This window comes from Meriones unguiculatus, chromosome 19, assembly GCF_030254825.1.
Source record: "Meriones unguiculatus strain TT.TT164.6M chromosome 19, Bangor_MerUng_6.1, whole genome shotgun sequence".
Taxonomy (NCBI): domain Eukaryota; kingdom Metazoa; phylum Chordata; class Mammalia; order Rodentia; family Muridae; genus Meriones; species Meriones unguiculatus.
In genome coordinates, this window is record NC_083366.1 from 4,331,840 (window position 1) to 4,346,453 (window position 14,614).

The window sequence follows — 14,614 nt, forward strand, 5'->3', positions numbered from 1 at the left end:
ATACATGGTCCTTGGTTGAATGTCAGTCTCAGAAAAGACCCTGTGCCCAGATATATTTGGTCCTTGTGGAGCTCCTATCCTTTCCCCATCAGACTAACTCCCCTTCTTTCTTATGATTCCCTGTACTCTGCCAAAGGTTTGGTCATGAGTCTTTGCTTTGAAAACACTGCTAGTTAGAGTCTTTCAGATGCGCTCAGTAGACTCCTGTCATACGTTCAATGCACATCCCATCTGTCTTTCTAAATGAGGATTGATCAATTGATTATCTTTTTTAGGTGTATAGATTTCATTATGTTTATCATATCTTATAGGTCTATATAAGTGAGTATATCCCATGTTTGTCTTTCTCCTTCTGGGATATTTCACTCAGAACGATCTTTTCTAGATCCCACCATTTGCCTGCAAATTTCATGATTTCCTCCTTTTTGATTTCTGAGTAGTATTCCATTGTGGAAAAATACCACAATTTCTGTACCCATTCTTCTGTTGATGGACATCTGGGTTGTTTCCAGGTTCTGGCTATTACAAATAAAGCTGCTATAAACATGGTTGAGCAAGTATCCCTTTTGTGTACTTGAGCAAACTTTTTGTATATACCTAGCAGTGGTATAGCTGGGTCTGGAGGAAGCACTATTCCTATTTGTCTTAGAAAGCGCCAGATAGCTTTCCAGAATGGTTGTACCAGTTTACATTCCAACCAGCAGTGGAGGAGGGTTCCCCTTTCTCCACATCCTCTCCAGCATGTATTGTCGCTTGAGTTTTTCATCTTGGCCATTCTGATGGGTGTAAGGTGATATCTCAGGGTCGTTTTGATTTGCATTTCCCTAATGGCTAATGAGGATGAGCATTTCTTTAAGTGTTTCTCTGCATTCGATATTCCTCTGTCGAGAATTCTCTGTTTAGCTCTGTTCCCCATTTTTTAATTGGATTACTTGGCTTGCTGCTTTTCAGCTTCTTTAGTTCTTTGTATATACTGGATATTAGTCCTCTGTCAGATAAAGGGTTAGTGAAGATTCTTTCCCAATCTGTAGGGAGTCATTTTGTTTTGATGATGGTGTCCTTTGCTTTACAGAAGCTTTTCAGTTTCATGAGGTCCCATTTATTGATTGTTGCTCTTAGAGCCTGTGCTGTTGGTGTTCTCTTCAGGAAGTTGTCTCCTGTCCCAATGTGTTCTAGGCTGTTCCCCACTTTTTTTCCAATTGATTTAGAGTATCTGGTTTTATGTTGAGGTCCTTGATCCACTTTGACTTTAGTTTTGTGCAGGGTGATAAATATGGATCTATTTTCATTTTTCTGCATGTAGACATCCAGTTGGTCCAGCACCATTTGTTGAAGATGCTGTCTTTTTTCCATTGAATGGAATTGGCTTCTTTGTCGAATATCGAGTATTCATAGGTGTGTGGGTTTATTTCTGGGTCTTCTATGCGGTTCCATTGATCCTCCTTTCTGTTTCTATGCCAATACCATGCAATTATTATTACTATTGCCCTGTAGTACAGCTTGAGATCAAGGATGGAGATACCTCCAGATGATCTGTTGTTATACAGGATCGTTTTGGAGATTCTGGGTTTTTTGTTTCTCCATATGAAGCTGAGAATCTTTTTTTCAAGGTCTGTAAAGAATTGAGTTGGTATTTTGATGGGAATTGCATTGAATCTTTAGATTGCTTTTGGCAGGATGGCCATTTCTTTTTTTTTTTTTTCTTTTTTTTTTTCAATGCAGTTTATTCAGGAACATTGAACAATCCTCGGACCCCGGGGAAAGCCAGCCCACAGCTTAAATAGCCTCTGGGTAGCCAACCCAGGCGTGCCACGGGGGCAATGCAGATAGGTCCACATACATGGAAGCAAGCCAGATCCTCGGCCTTAGCCAAATGTGGAGTTGTTCGTGACAGAGAGCACTCACCATCAGGAAGGTGGAAGGCGGAAACCAGCTCCATCTTTAAGGCATAGCATTCCGCAGCTCTCTACAGTTCCCCCTTTTTGTTTTAGACGCATCAGGCAAGAGTAGAGGTCAGATCTCTGATATTAGAAATAAATTGGGACTTTGTACAGATGTTCATTTAGGTGTCGTCCACCCAAAGAGCATCAGACCGTCCGATACCTTTTTCTCAGAGGCGGGACCTGGGGCATCAACCCGCATGCAATCAGACATGCTCTTCTCTGGGTCCAAAGCGGCTGACCCTGAGTGCAGTGCTTAGCCTCGCATCCTGAGTGTATCATTTTAGCTTTTTATGGTATCCAACCATGCTTGGGGAGAATGCCATTTTCACAATGTTAATCCTACCAATCCATGAGCACGGGAGATCTTTCCATCTTCTGATATCTTCTTTGATTTCTTTCTTCAGAGACTTGAAGTTTTTCTCAAACAGGTCTTTCACTTGCTTGGTTAGAGTCACACCAAGGTACTTTATGTTATTAGTGGCTATTGTGAAGGGTGTTGTTTCCCTAATTTCTTTCTCAGCCTTTTTGTCTTTGGTATACAGGAGGGCTTCTGATTTTTTTGAGTTGATTTTGTATCCTGCCACTTTGCTGAAGGTGTTTATCAGCTGAAGGAGTTCTCTGGTTGAATTTTTGGGGTCGCTCATGTATACTATCATATCATCTGCAAATAGTGACACTTTGACCTCTTCCTTTCTGATTAGTATCCCGTTGATCTCCTTTAGTTGTCTTATTGCTCTGGCTAGGACTTCAAGTACTATGTTGAAGAAATATGGAGACAATGGGCAGCCTTGTCTTGTCCCTGATTTCAGTGGGATTGATTTAAGTTTCTCTCCACTGAGTTTGATGTTAGATATAGGCTTGCTGTATATTGCCTTTACTATGTTTAGGTATGTGCCTTGTATCCCTGATCTCTCCAAGACTTTAAACATGAATGGGTGTTGGACTTTGTCAAATGCTTTTTCGGCATCTAAGGAGATGATCATGTGGTTTTTCTCCTTTCAATTTGTTTATGTGGTGGATTACATTGATGGATTTCCTTATGTTGAAGCACCCTTGCATGCCTGGGATGAAGCCTACTTGGTCATGGTGAAACATATCTTTGATATGTTCTTGGATTCGGTTTGCAAGTATTTTATTGAGTATTTTTGCGTCAATGTTCATAAGAGAGATAGGCCTGAAGTTCTCTTTTTTTTTGTTGGATCTTTGTGTGGTTTAGGTATCAAGGTGACTGTGGCTTCATAGAATGAGTTTGGTAGTGTTCCTTCTGTTTCTATTTTGTGGAATAGCTTGAGGAGAATTGGAGTTAGCACTTCTTTGAAGGTCTTGTAGAATTCTGTGCTGAAGCCATGTGGTCCAGGTTTTTTTTTTTGGAGGGGAGACTGTTTATGACTGCTTCAATTTCCATGGGAGATATAGGGCTATTCAGTCTTTCTACCTGATCTTGAATTAGTTTCATTTCTGATTTTGCTGATTTGGATAGTTTCTCTCTGCTTTTTAGTTAGTTTGGCTAAGGGTTTGTCTATCTTGTTGATTTTCTCAAAGAACCAGCTTTTTGTTTCATTGATTCTTTGGATAGTTTTATTTGTTTCTAATTGATTGATTTCAGCCCTTAGTTTGATTATTTCCATCCGTCTGCTCCTCCTGGGTGTATCTGCTTCTTTTTTTTCTAGGTTTTTCAGTTGGGCCATTAAGTTGTTTGTATGTGATGTTACAAATTTCTTCTTGCAGGCACTTAGTGCTATAAATTTTCCTCTGAGCACTGCTTTCAATGTGTCCCATAAATTTGGGTATGTTGTGCCTTCATTTTCGTTGAATTCTAGGAAGTCTTTAATTTCTTTCTTTATTTCTTCCTTAACCCAGCTTCATTGAGTAGTAAGTTGTTCAGTTTCCATGTGCGTGTTGGCTTTTTGTTGTTTCTGTTGTTGTTGATGTCTAGCTTTAGTCCATGGTGGTCAGATAGAATACAAGGGATTATTTCAATCCTTTTGCATCTGTTGAGGCTTGCTTTGTGACCCACTATATGGTCTATTTTGGAAAAGGTTCCATGTGGTGCTGAAAAGGTGTACTCTTTTGAGTTTGGGTGAAACGATTTGTAGACGTCTATTAGGTCCATTTGATTTAGGGATTCTGTGAGTGCTTTTATTTCCCTATTTGGTGTCTGTCTAGTTGATCTGTCCCTTGGTGAGAGTGGAGTGTTGAAGTCTCCCATTATTAAGGTATTAGGATCAGTGCATGATTTAAGCTTTAATAATGTTTCATTTGCGAATGTTGGTGCTCTTGTATTTGGGGCATAGATATTCAAGATTGTGATGTCCTCTTGGATTTTTCCTTTGATGAGAATATAGTGGCCCTCCTTATTTTTTCATTAACTTGGGTTGAAAGTCTATTTTATTAGATATTAGGATGGCTACTCCAGCTTGTTTTCTGGAACCATTTGCTTGAAAAACAGTTTTCCAGCCCTTTACTCTGAGGTAGTATTTATCTTTGTTGCATAGGTGTGTTTCTTGGATGCAACAGAATGTTGGATTCTGTTTCCGTAACCATTCTGTTAGCCTGTGTCTTTTTATTGGTGAGTTGAGTCCATTGATATTGATAGATAATAATGACCAATGCATGTTAGTTCCTTTTGGAATGGAGTCGGTGATCTAACCCTGTTTCATTGCTTGTTTTCTTTTCATTTTTGTTGGGATATTATCTGTATGCCCTGTTTTCTTGGGTGAATTTGTTTTCATTGGATTGGAGTTTTTCTTCTAGGATCTTCTGTAGGGTTGGTTTGCTGTGTAGATATTGCATAAATTTAGTTTTGTCATGGAAAATTTTGTTTTTTCCATCTATGTTGATTGAAAGCTTTGCAGGGTATAGTAGTCTGGGTTGACATTTGTGATCTCTTAGAGTCTCCATGATACTTGCCCAGGCCCTTCTGGCTTTCATAGTTTCTGATGAGAAGTCCAGTGTGATTCCGATAGGTCTACCTTCATATGTTACTTGGCCTTTTTCCCTTGCTGCTTTTAATATCTTTTCTTTGTTCTGTAGATTTAGTGTTTTGACTATGAAGTGATGTGATGTGTTTCTTTTCTGGTCTAGTCTATTTGGAGTTCTGTAGGCCTCTTGTATATTTATGGACATCTCTTTCTTTAAGTTGGGAAAATTTTCTTCTATGATTTTCTTGAAAATATTTTCTGGACCTTGGAGTTTGGAGTCTTGTTTTTCATGAATTCCTATTATTCTTAGATTTTGTCTTTTCATAGCATCCTTGATTTCTTGGATATTTTGTTATTGGAACTTTTCTGACTTTACTTTTTCTTTGAGAGAAGTATCAATTTCTGCAAGTGTGTCTTCAGCTCCAGAGATTCTCTCTTCTATCTCTTGTATTCTGTTGGTGATGCTTACTTTTGTGGTTCCTGATCTTTTCTCCAAGTTCTCCAGCTCAAGGGTTTTCTCATTTTGTGTTTTCTTTATTGATTCTAATTCTGTTATTCATGCCTTGCACCATTTCTTTCATGTGTTTGAATTTGGATTCCTGTCTCTCTACGATGGCCTCTATTTCTTTGTTCAATTTCCTTTTTATATGCCACAAATTTTTTCTCTACTTGTGTATCTATTTGTTTGGCTATGTTTGCCTGTGTTTCTTTAAGGATTTTGTCTATTTCTTCTTTCTTTACCTCCAATTGACTGGCCAACTCTTTGAAAGACTTGTTCATTTCCTCCTTATGAGCCTCAAATAATTGGGCAATCATGGCTTTAAAATCATTTTCCTGTTCTTCTGCTGGATTGGAGTATCCATCGATTTTGGGGTTTGCTGGTGAAGTCATGCTGTCCTGATTTATGTTGGAAGTGTTCTTTCACCTACCCCTGGCCATTGGCTTATCTGAAACCTTCCCTGTTTGTTTTTGGATTCTGCAGATCAGACTGGTACTGTCTCTCTCTGGCGTCTGGAGAGTTCTTCAGGAAGCTGAGAACTCTCAGAGTGTGCTGAGGACTAGCTGTACCTGTGGGAGGAAAGTACGCAGGCACAAACGGGGTAAATGGAAGCATGCATGTGTGTGTGTGTGTGTGTGTGTGTGTGTAAGTGTGTGTGTGTGTGTGTAAGTGTGTGTGGACATGTGTCTCGAGGGACAGAGTGATGGCTAATGTTGAACCCTTGAGTGTGTGGGAGGGGCTCTGCACTGTATATGTTGCAGGCGCTAGTGATGATCGCAGCGCAATTTCTGGCATTAACTGCCTTAACTCCTCAAGTAGACCCACAGAGCAGGAACTTCAATGTCCCTAGTGCCCCTCTGTTTCCCAAAGTGGGTATGTGGGTGGGAGGGGGTTCAATGCCTGGCTTCTGTTTTAGAAGGACCCAGGATCTGGGGATCTGCAGATTCTCAAGGGTGCACTCACTTACAGGCAGGTCACTTGGCAGAAATCATGGTATCCAGGCTCTCTGCTCTCTGGTTTGGCCCTGCTTCTTTGATGTGCTCCACCAGTTCTGTTCTGCTGTCACTGCCAGGTTCTGAGGTCTTGCTGCAGCTGGAGATTTCAGGGTGGTCACATCAGCAGGGATGGGGTAATCAGGCTCTCAGTTCTCTGGTTTGGCCCTGGTTAGTCTTAAACTGGAGGGCTGTTGTGCCCCGCCAGCTCAGTGCTGCTCTGCCGCCAAGTCCCGCTGTAACTGGAGACTGGGTCGCTAGTCCCGATGCTTTCTGGGAAGTCCTGGGGTCTCTTCACTGTGCTCTCCAAGCTTGGGAGGCCCAGCGCCTGGTGTGTCCAGGTTGTATGACGTTTCTGCTTGGTTTTGGTGAGTATATAGCGTATTCTCTGTCACTGTGGGATTGGGCGGGCCGTACCGTCAGTGATGGCAATCCTGCAGAGCTAGTATGGAGTCTAGCAGACTCGGGCCCTGGGAGGATGGTGCAGCCGCCCTGCGAATCTGGGACTCCAGGACACGTACTTTTGGCCTTTGCCTGCCACTAAAGGGCTTGGAGCTCCGCCTCAGCGGCTGTATACCCCAGGCAGTTAGGTCTTCGCTGAGAAAGACGAGTCCGTTGTGCCGCTGTGCCGCTGTGCTGTTGTGCCGCTGTGCCGCTGTGCCGAGGAGGAAGGAGGTCTGGGGGAGGAGAGTGCAGTGAGATCAAAGGGTCGTTTCTCTCCTTCCCCAAACAAGTCCCCCGGGTGACCCGAGACCAACGTTTTCACCTCCTGCGATGTTCCCTGTTGTTTAGAAAGCCTCACCGTTGTTTTCCTGGGTTAGAGGTCCTTCCATTCACCAACTCAGAAGTTCAGGTATTCCACCGCTCAGAAACTGTGTGTGCTAGTAGCCATCTTGGCTCTGTCCCTCTCTCCATGATTTGTTTTTGAGGGCATATTTTGTCAGCGTTTTTTCAGGGTTGTGTCAATGGTTATTACAGCTGTATTTCAGTAATGCATAGCCTCAGCAAATGTCATCTTGAGGCGCTCATGAATTTGAGGACGTTGAAGTCCAGTTGTTCATTTACCTATTTAATTCCTCCAAATCCACCAATTTCTGGACCTCAATAAGCAGAGATCTCTTCTGGAAGTGATTACACCCTGTGTAAAGGATTTCAAGAGGTGTATCTCTCATTATTTTTGCAGAGCTTTCTCCTGTGCTTTAGCTTAGCATTAAAGATGGCCTCAGTATTATGTTATTATCACTGGTGTATGAGGTGTGACAATCAGAGGGAGTCGGCTTTTCCCAGCTCCGAGACCTGATTTTTTTTTTTAAGATGCCATTTCTGGTTTCTGAAATTGGCAAATCATCTATTTCAACTTAATTTTAAGCTCTGCTGCCTTAGGCTTATTCTTGTAATTATAAGCCATGAGCCAATATTTGATTTTGATAGGCAGGTAATTGTAGCTGAGATAATGTCAAGGCAATCGGAAGGTACATAAAGCACTAAGAAGTTCAGAGATACAGAGCATGCCTGGAATTCTCTGTAAATGTCATGAAACACACATTCTAATGCTCAGATCCAATGTGGCTTACCTCTCCCTAAATGTCTGAGTGGCATGGGTGCAAGATATTTGTTCTGCCAGAGAGTTTAAGAAGTGTACGCATTTTCTCTGGTCTGCCCTCCTCACAGTGTGAGAATGGAAGCTGGTGCTCTCCCGATGATGAACTTGAATCAGGTACAAAGTGAAAGGCTCCCTTGATACAATTGCAGGGAAATACACACAGTGTTAAATGAGTTTCAAAAGGATTTTGTCTGCAAAAAAAAATTTCCATCTTCTAAAAAGGCATTGTTCACAACAATTTTTTTTAAATCTGTTTCTTATTTAACTTTTTTCTATCCCACATTCTCTTTTGTTGAGTCATCTCCCAGGACTAAGAGGAAATCAACTTGTAATTCTGAGAATATACTCAAGTCTCTCATCAAGTAGTTTCATTATGAAAGCATTTTAAGAAGAAACAGAAAGAGAAGTCAATTGCTGTTGGGCTCAGACTGAGTAATTGGTTTTAATTTTATTTTATGCTCCAAAGAAGCAATTTAACCTAAAATGCCTGGGACCTTTGAGACCGTATACCACACTTCTGAGCTCTAATGGGTGATCATTATTTTTCCAAACTTGAAAACAGACAATTTCTTTTTTATTTTCCTAATTACATATTCATTTATTTCTGTATACACACATTAATACATGTGCACATGCACACACACACATTCACACACATGCCACACCATACATGTGGAAGTCAAATAACAACTTGCAGGACTCAGTTTTTCCTTCTGTCATGTGGGAGTCTAGATTTCCAATTGTCAGACTTAGTGACAGGGACACGCTAAGCCATCTCACTGTCCAAGATTTTTTGCTATTGATTTTACATGGAGATTTACTAGTTGACAAAATGATGCAATCTTGGAAGTTGTTGCAGTAATCTTCAAAGTTTTAAGTTTACTTCGTGCCACCCTTATGAATGTAGTTGGGGTAAGTAAGAATTGATGAAAATAAAGTAAGTTTTGAAACAGAATTCTTGGTAACTGAATTTTGGAGTCTCTCTGTGTGCGGTAGAGCATAGGGATATTAGATTTATTGGAGCAGCAACTGACTGGGGGACTCTAAAAGTCAAGGTGAATGGCAAGACTGGCATTTGTTTTTCTTCATTCTTGCTGAAATTGTTAGTATTATCATCAATGTATACGCCTTAGCAAATATCTTTTCTAAGAATTTGTAAAAAATACTTGTGATTTATTTCACTACATCAATGTAGTCTATGAATTCTTTCCTTGTAGTGTGACACTCTAACTTGCAACTGATCACAAAGCACTAAGTATAAATGGTCTGTGAATGACCCTGAGGATGTCATTCTCCATCCTCAGAACCACCCAGGAGGGACCCTATCAGTCCCAATTCCCTAAATCATCCATGATGGACCAGACTCTATCCATCTGAATCAGACATGAGGGACCACCATCAATCCCTCTTGTTTGAGTATCCCACTCACCTTACACAACATCCAAACCATGTAGAAACAGCAAGGCTTCAGGGTTAAAGGATACACGAAACACAATCACAACAGAGGCAGTACACAAGTGGTGGTTTTGTTGACCAGCTCACTTCCCTGAAGATCACTGATGCCTATCCATAATCTCTTAAATGATGCCCACAAGCTATGGCGTTAGACACCAAGAATAATTCTTTAAAATATAGAACTCTGAACTGGCAAGGTGGCTCAGTGAATAAAGGCACTTAACACTAAGCCCAACAACATGAGATTTGATCAGGAACAAGTGAAGAAGTGCTCAACCTTGGGGTTTTCAGACAATAATGTAAACTACTAGATTTAAATGCAATATCAATACATACAAAAGAATCATTTAAGGGATTAATACACTAATTAATGGAAAGAGTATTTTAAGAGCCAATGTTCCTCCACAGTCTCATGTAAGCACTTGATGTCTGGTTTGGGATGTTTTCTTGAAGGCTGTACAATCTGTAGGAGTGGGTCTAGCTGGCAGACGTAGGTCAGGATTGCCAGGCCTTTGGAGTTCATACAAATTTCTGGTCCTGATTTGCCATTGGCTTCTTACTCTGGCTGGTTAACAAGCACTGCAACATAGCTTTTACACAACCAGCCTTCCCTGCCACCACAAACTGAAATTTCTCTGAATCTAAGAATCCAAATAAACCTCTGTCCCCCAACAGGAGCTCCACAGGGAGAGCAACAGAACCAAAAATCTTGGCACAGGGGTCTTTTTCCATGCATGGAGATAACCTAGAATCCCTGCACAGATGTAGCCCATGGCAACTTAGTCTCCAAGTGGGTTCTGTAGTAAGGGGAACAGGGACTGTCTCTGACATGAACTCAGTGTCTGTCTCTTTGATCACCTCCTTCTGAGGGGGAAGCAGACTTGCCAGGCCACAGAGAAAGACAATGCAGCCAGTCCTGATGAGACCTGAGGACTAGGGTCAGAGAGAAATGGAGGAGGACCTCCCCTATCAGTGGACTTGAAGAGGGGTATGGGAGGAGATGAGGGGGGAGGCTGGGATTGGGAGGAGATGAGGGAGGGGGTACAGCTGAGATACAGAGTGAGTAAACTGCAATCAATAAAAATAAATTAATAAAAAATAAAAAATAAAATAAATTAAAAAACCCCTCTGTTCCTATGGTATTTTGTGCATGCTGATCTAGACCTCAGTTTACATGAGAGCAATGATGTCAGCCACTAAGGGTCACCCATACTTCTATCAAGTATTTTCTTACAGCAAAGGGGCAGGCAGTGGTTTAGTTCAATCCAAGTTTGAAGTGTGAGAACAGAAAAGCAGTAATCCCAATCCAAAGGCAAGAAAATGAAAACAGACTCACCAGTTATCTGGGAGAAGCTATATGAAAACCTTCTCCCTTCAGCTTTTTGTTTTATTCTAGTCTTTGGTGGATGAGATGATAGAAGCCACAGGGAAGCCAGTCTACTTCCAGCATCGTGAGTGATAATTTCCTGAGGAAACACCCTGAAACTGTTTAATCAAGGCACCTTATGTCCCAGGCAAGTTGTCATATGGAAATAACTTAACATCCTTGGTTAAATGACTTTAACTTCTCTGTTTAGAAGTCTCCACGTAGAATTTTTGGGGTCACTCAGGTACTATCATATCATCTGCAAATAGTGATATTTTGACTTCTTCCTTTCCAATTTGTATCCCCTTGATCTCCTTCAATTGTCTTATTGCTCTAGCCAGGACGTCAAGAACAATGTTGAAGATATATGGAGAGAGTGGACAGCCTTGCCTTGTCCCTGATTTCAGTGGGAATGATTTAAGTTTCTCTCCATTGAGTTTGATATTGGCTATAGGCTTGCTGTATATTGCCTTTACTATGTTCAGGTATGTGCCATGTATCCTTGATCTCTACAAGACTTTAAACACGAATGGATGTTGGATTTTGTCAAATACCTTTTCAGCATCTAAGGAGATGCTCATGTGGTTTTTCTGTTTCAGTTTGTTTATGTGGTGGATCACATTGATGGATTTCCCTATATTGAACCACCCCTGCATGCATGGGATAAAGACTACTTGATCATAGTGGATGATATCTTTGATGAGTTCTTGGATTCAGTTTGCAAGTATTTTGTTGAGTATTTTTGCATCTATGTTCATGAGGGAGATTGGCCTGAAATTTTCTTTCTTTGTTGGGTCTTTGTGAGGTTTAGGTACCAAGGTGACTGTGGCTTCATAGAATGAGTTTGGTAGTGTTCCTTCTGTTTCTATTGTGTGGAATAGTTTGAAGAGTATTGGTGTTAGCTCTTCTTTGAAGGTCTGGTAGAATTCTGTGCTGAAACCATCTGGCCATGGGCTTTTTTTTTTTTTTTTTTTTTTTTGCATGGTAGATTTTTGATGAATACTTCTATTTTCTTGTAGGATTTAGGACTATTTAATTGGTTTACCTGGTCTTGAATCAGCTTTGGTATGTAGAATCAGTAAAGAAAATTATTTATTTCATTGAGATTTAAAAATTTTGTGGCATATAGACTTTGGAGGTAAGACCTAATTATTGTTTAGATTTCCTCAGTGGCTGTGGTTATGTCCCCCTTTTTGTTTCTGATTTTGTTGATTGGATAGTTTCTCTCTGCCTTTTAGTTAGTTTGGCTAAGGGTTTGTCTATCTTGTTGATTTTCTCAAAGAACCAGCTTTTGGTTTCATTGATTCTTTGAATTGTTTTATTTGTTTCTAATTTATTGATTTCAGCCCTGAGTTTGATTATTTTCAGCTGTCTACTCCTCTTTGGTGTGTCTGGTTTTTTTTTGTTTTTTTTTTTCAGATGATATGATAATACTATCATATTTTTGGGGCCTGAGTGACCCCAAAAATTCTACCAGGGAACTCCTACAGTTGATTAACACCTTCAGCAAAGTGGCTGAGTACAAAATTAACTCAAAATAATCAGTAGCCCTCCTGTATACAAAAAGCAAAAGGGCCGAGAAAGAAATTAGGGATACAACACCCTTCACAATAGCCACTAAAGACATAAAGTACCTTGGTGTGATTCTAACCAAGCAAGTCAAAGACTTGTATGAAAAAAATTTACATTCTCTGAAGAAAGAATTAGAAGAAGATATCAGAAGACGGAAAGATCTCCCATGCTCATAGCTCAGCAGGATTAACATACTAAAATGGCCATGTTACCAAAAGCAATTTACAGATTCAATGCAATTCCATTCAAATAACCAACACAATTCTTTACAGACCTTGAAAGAAAAATTCTCACCTTCATATGGAACAACAAGAAACCCAGAATTGCTAAAACAGTTCTCTACAGTAAAAGATCTTCAGGAGGTATCTCCATCCCTGATCTCAAGCTGTACTATAGAGCAACAGTTAAAAAAACTGCATGGTACTGGCATAGAAACAGACTGGTGGATCAATAGAATTGAATAAAGATCCTGACATAAATCCACACACTTAGGGACACCTGATTTTTGACGAAGATGCCAAAACCATTCAATGGAAAAAAAAAGATAGCATCTTCAACAAATGGTGCTGGCCTAATTGGATGTCTACATGTAGAAAAATGCAAATAGATCCATACTTATCACCCTGCACAAAACTAAAGTCCAAGTGGATCAAGGACCTCAACATAAAACCAGACACATTAAATTGGTTAGAAGAAAAAGTGGGGAAGAGCCTTGAACTCATTGGCACATCAGACAACTTCCTGAACAGAACACCAACAGCACAGGCTCTAAGATCAATAATCAATAAATGGGACCTCATGAAACTGAAAAGCTTCTGTAAAGCAAAGGACACTTTCATCAGAATAAAATGACAGCATACAGATTGGGAAAGGATCTTCACCAACCTGTATCTGACAGAGGACTAATATCCAGTATATATAAAGAACTAAAGAAGTTAAACAGCAAAAAATCAAGTAATCCAATTAAAAATTGGAGTGCAGAGCTAAACAGAGAATTCTCTATAGAGGAATATCACATGGCAGAGAAACACTTAAAGAAATGCTCAACCTCATTAGCCATCAGGGAAATGCAAATCAAAACGACCCTAAGATTTCACCTTACATCCATCAGAATGGCTAAGATCAAAAACTCAAGAGACAACACATGCTGAATAGGTTGTGGAGAAAGGGGAACCCTCCTCCACTGCTGGTGGGAATGTAAACTTGTACAGCTACTCTGGAAGGCAATCTGGCACTTTCTCAGACAACTAGGAATAGCGCTTCCTCAAGATCCAGCTATACCACTCCTAGGCATATACCCCAAAGAGCCTCAAATACACAATAAGCACATTTGCTCAACCATGTTTGTAGCAGCTTTATTTGTAATAGCCAGAAGCTGGAAATAGCCCAGATGCCCCTCAGTGGAGGAATAGATGCACAAATTGTGGTATATCTACACAATGGAATATTACTCAGCAATAAAAAATAATGAAATCATGAAATTTGCAGGTAAATGGTGGGATCTGGAAAAGATCATCCTGAGTGAGCTATCCCAGAAGCAGAAAGATGCACACGGTATATACTCACACATATAGACTTATAATAAAAGATAAACCTACTAAAATCTGTACACCTAAAGAAACTAATCAAGAGGGAAGACTCTTGCTAAAATGCTCAATTCCTATCTGGAAAGGCAAAGAGGATGGACATCAGAAGAAGGAGAAAAGAGGGAACAAGTTAGGAGCCTGACACAGAAGACCTCTAAAAGGCTCTGCCCTGCAGACTATCAATGCAGATACTGAGACTAATAGGCAACCTTTGGGCAGAGTGCAGGGAATCTTATGAAAGATGTGGGAAACAGTAAGATCTGGAGAGGACAAGAACTCCACAAGGAGAGCAACAGAACCAAAAAATCTGAGCACAGGGGTCTTTCCTGAGACTGATACTCCAACCAAGGACTATGCATGGAGATAACCTAAGACCCCTACAGAGATGTAGCCCATGGCAGCTCAGTATCCCAGTGGATTTCATTGTAATATGAACAGTGACTGTCTCTGATATGAACTGATTGGCCTGCTCTTTAATTACCTCCCCCTGACGGGGGAGCAGCATTACCAGGCCACAGAAGATGGCAATGCAGCCACTCCTGATGAGACCTACTTGACTAGGATCAGAAGGAAGGAAAAGAAGACCTCCCCTATCAGTGGACTTGGGGAGGGGCATACATGCAGAGGGTGAAGGAAGGTAGGGATTGGGACACGAGGAGGGAGGGAACCATAGGGGG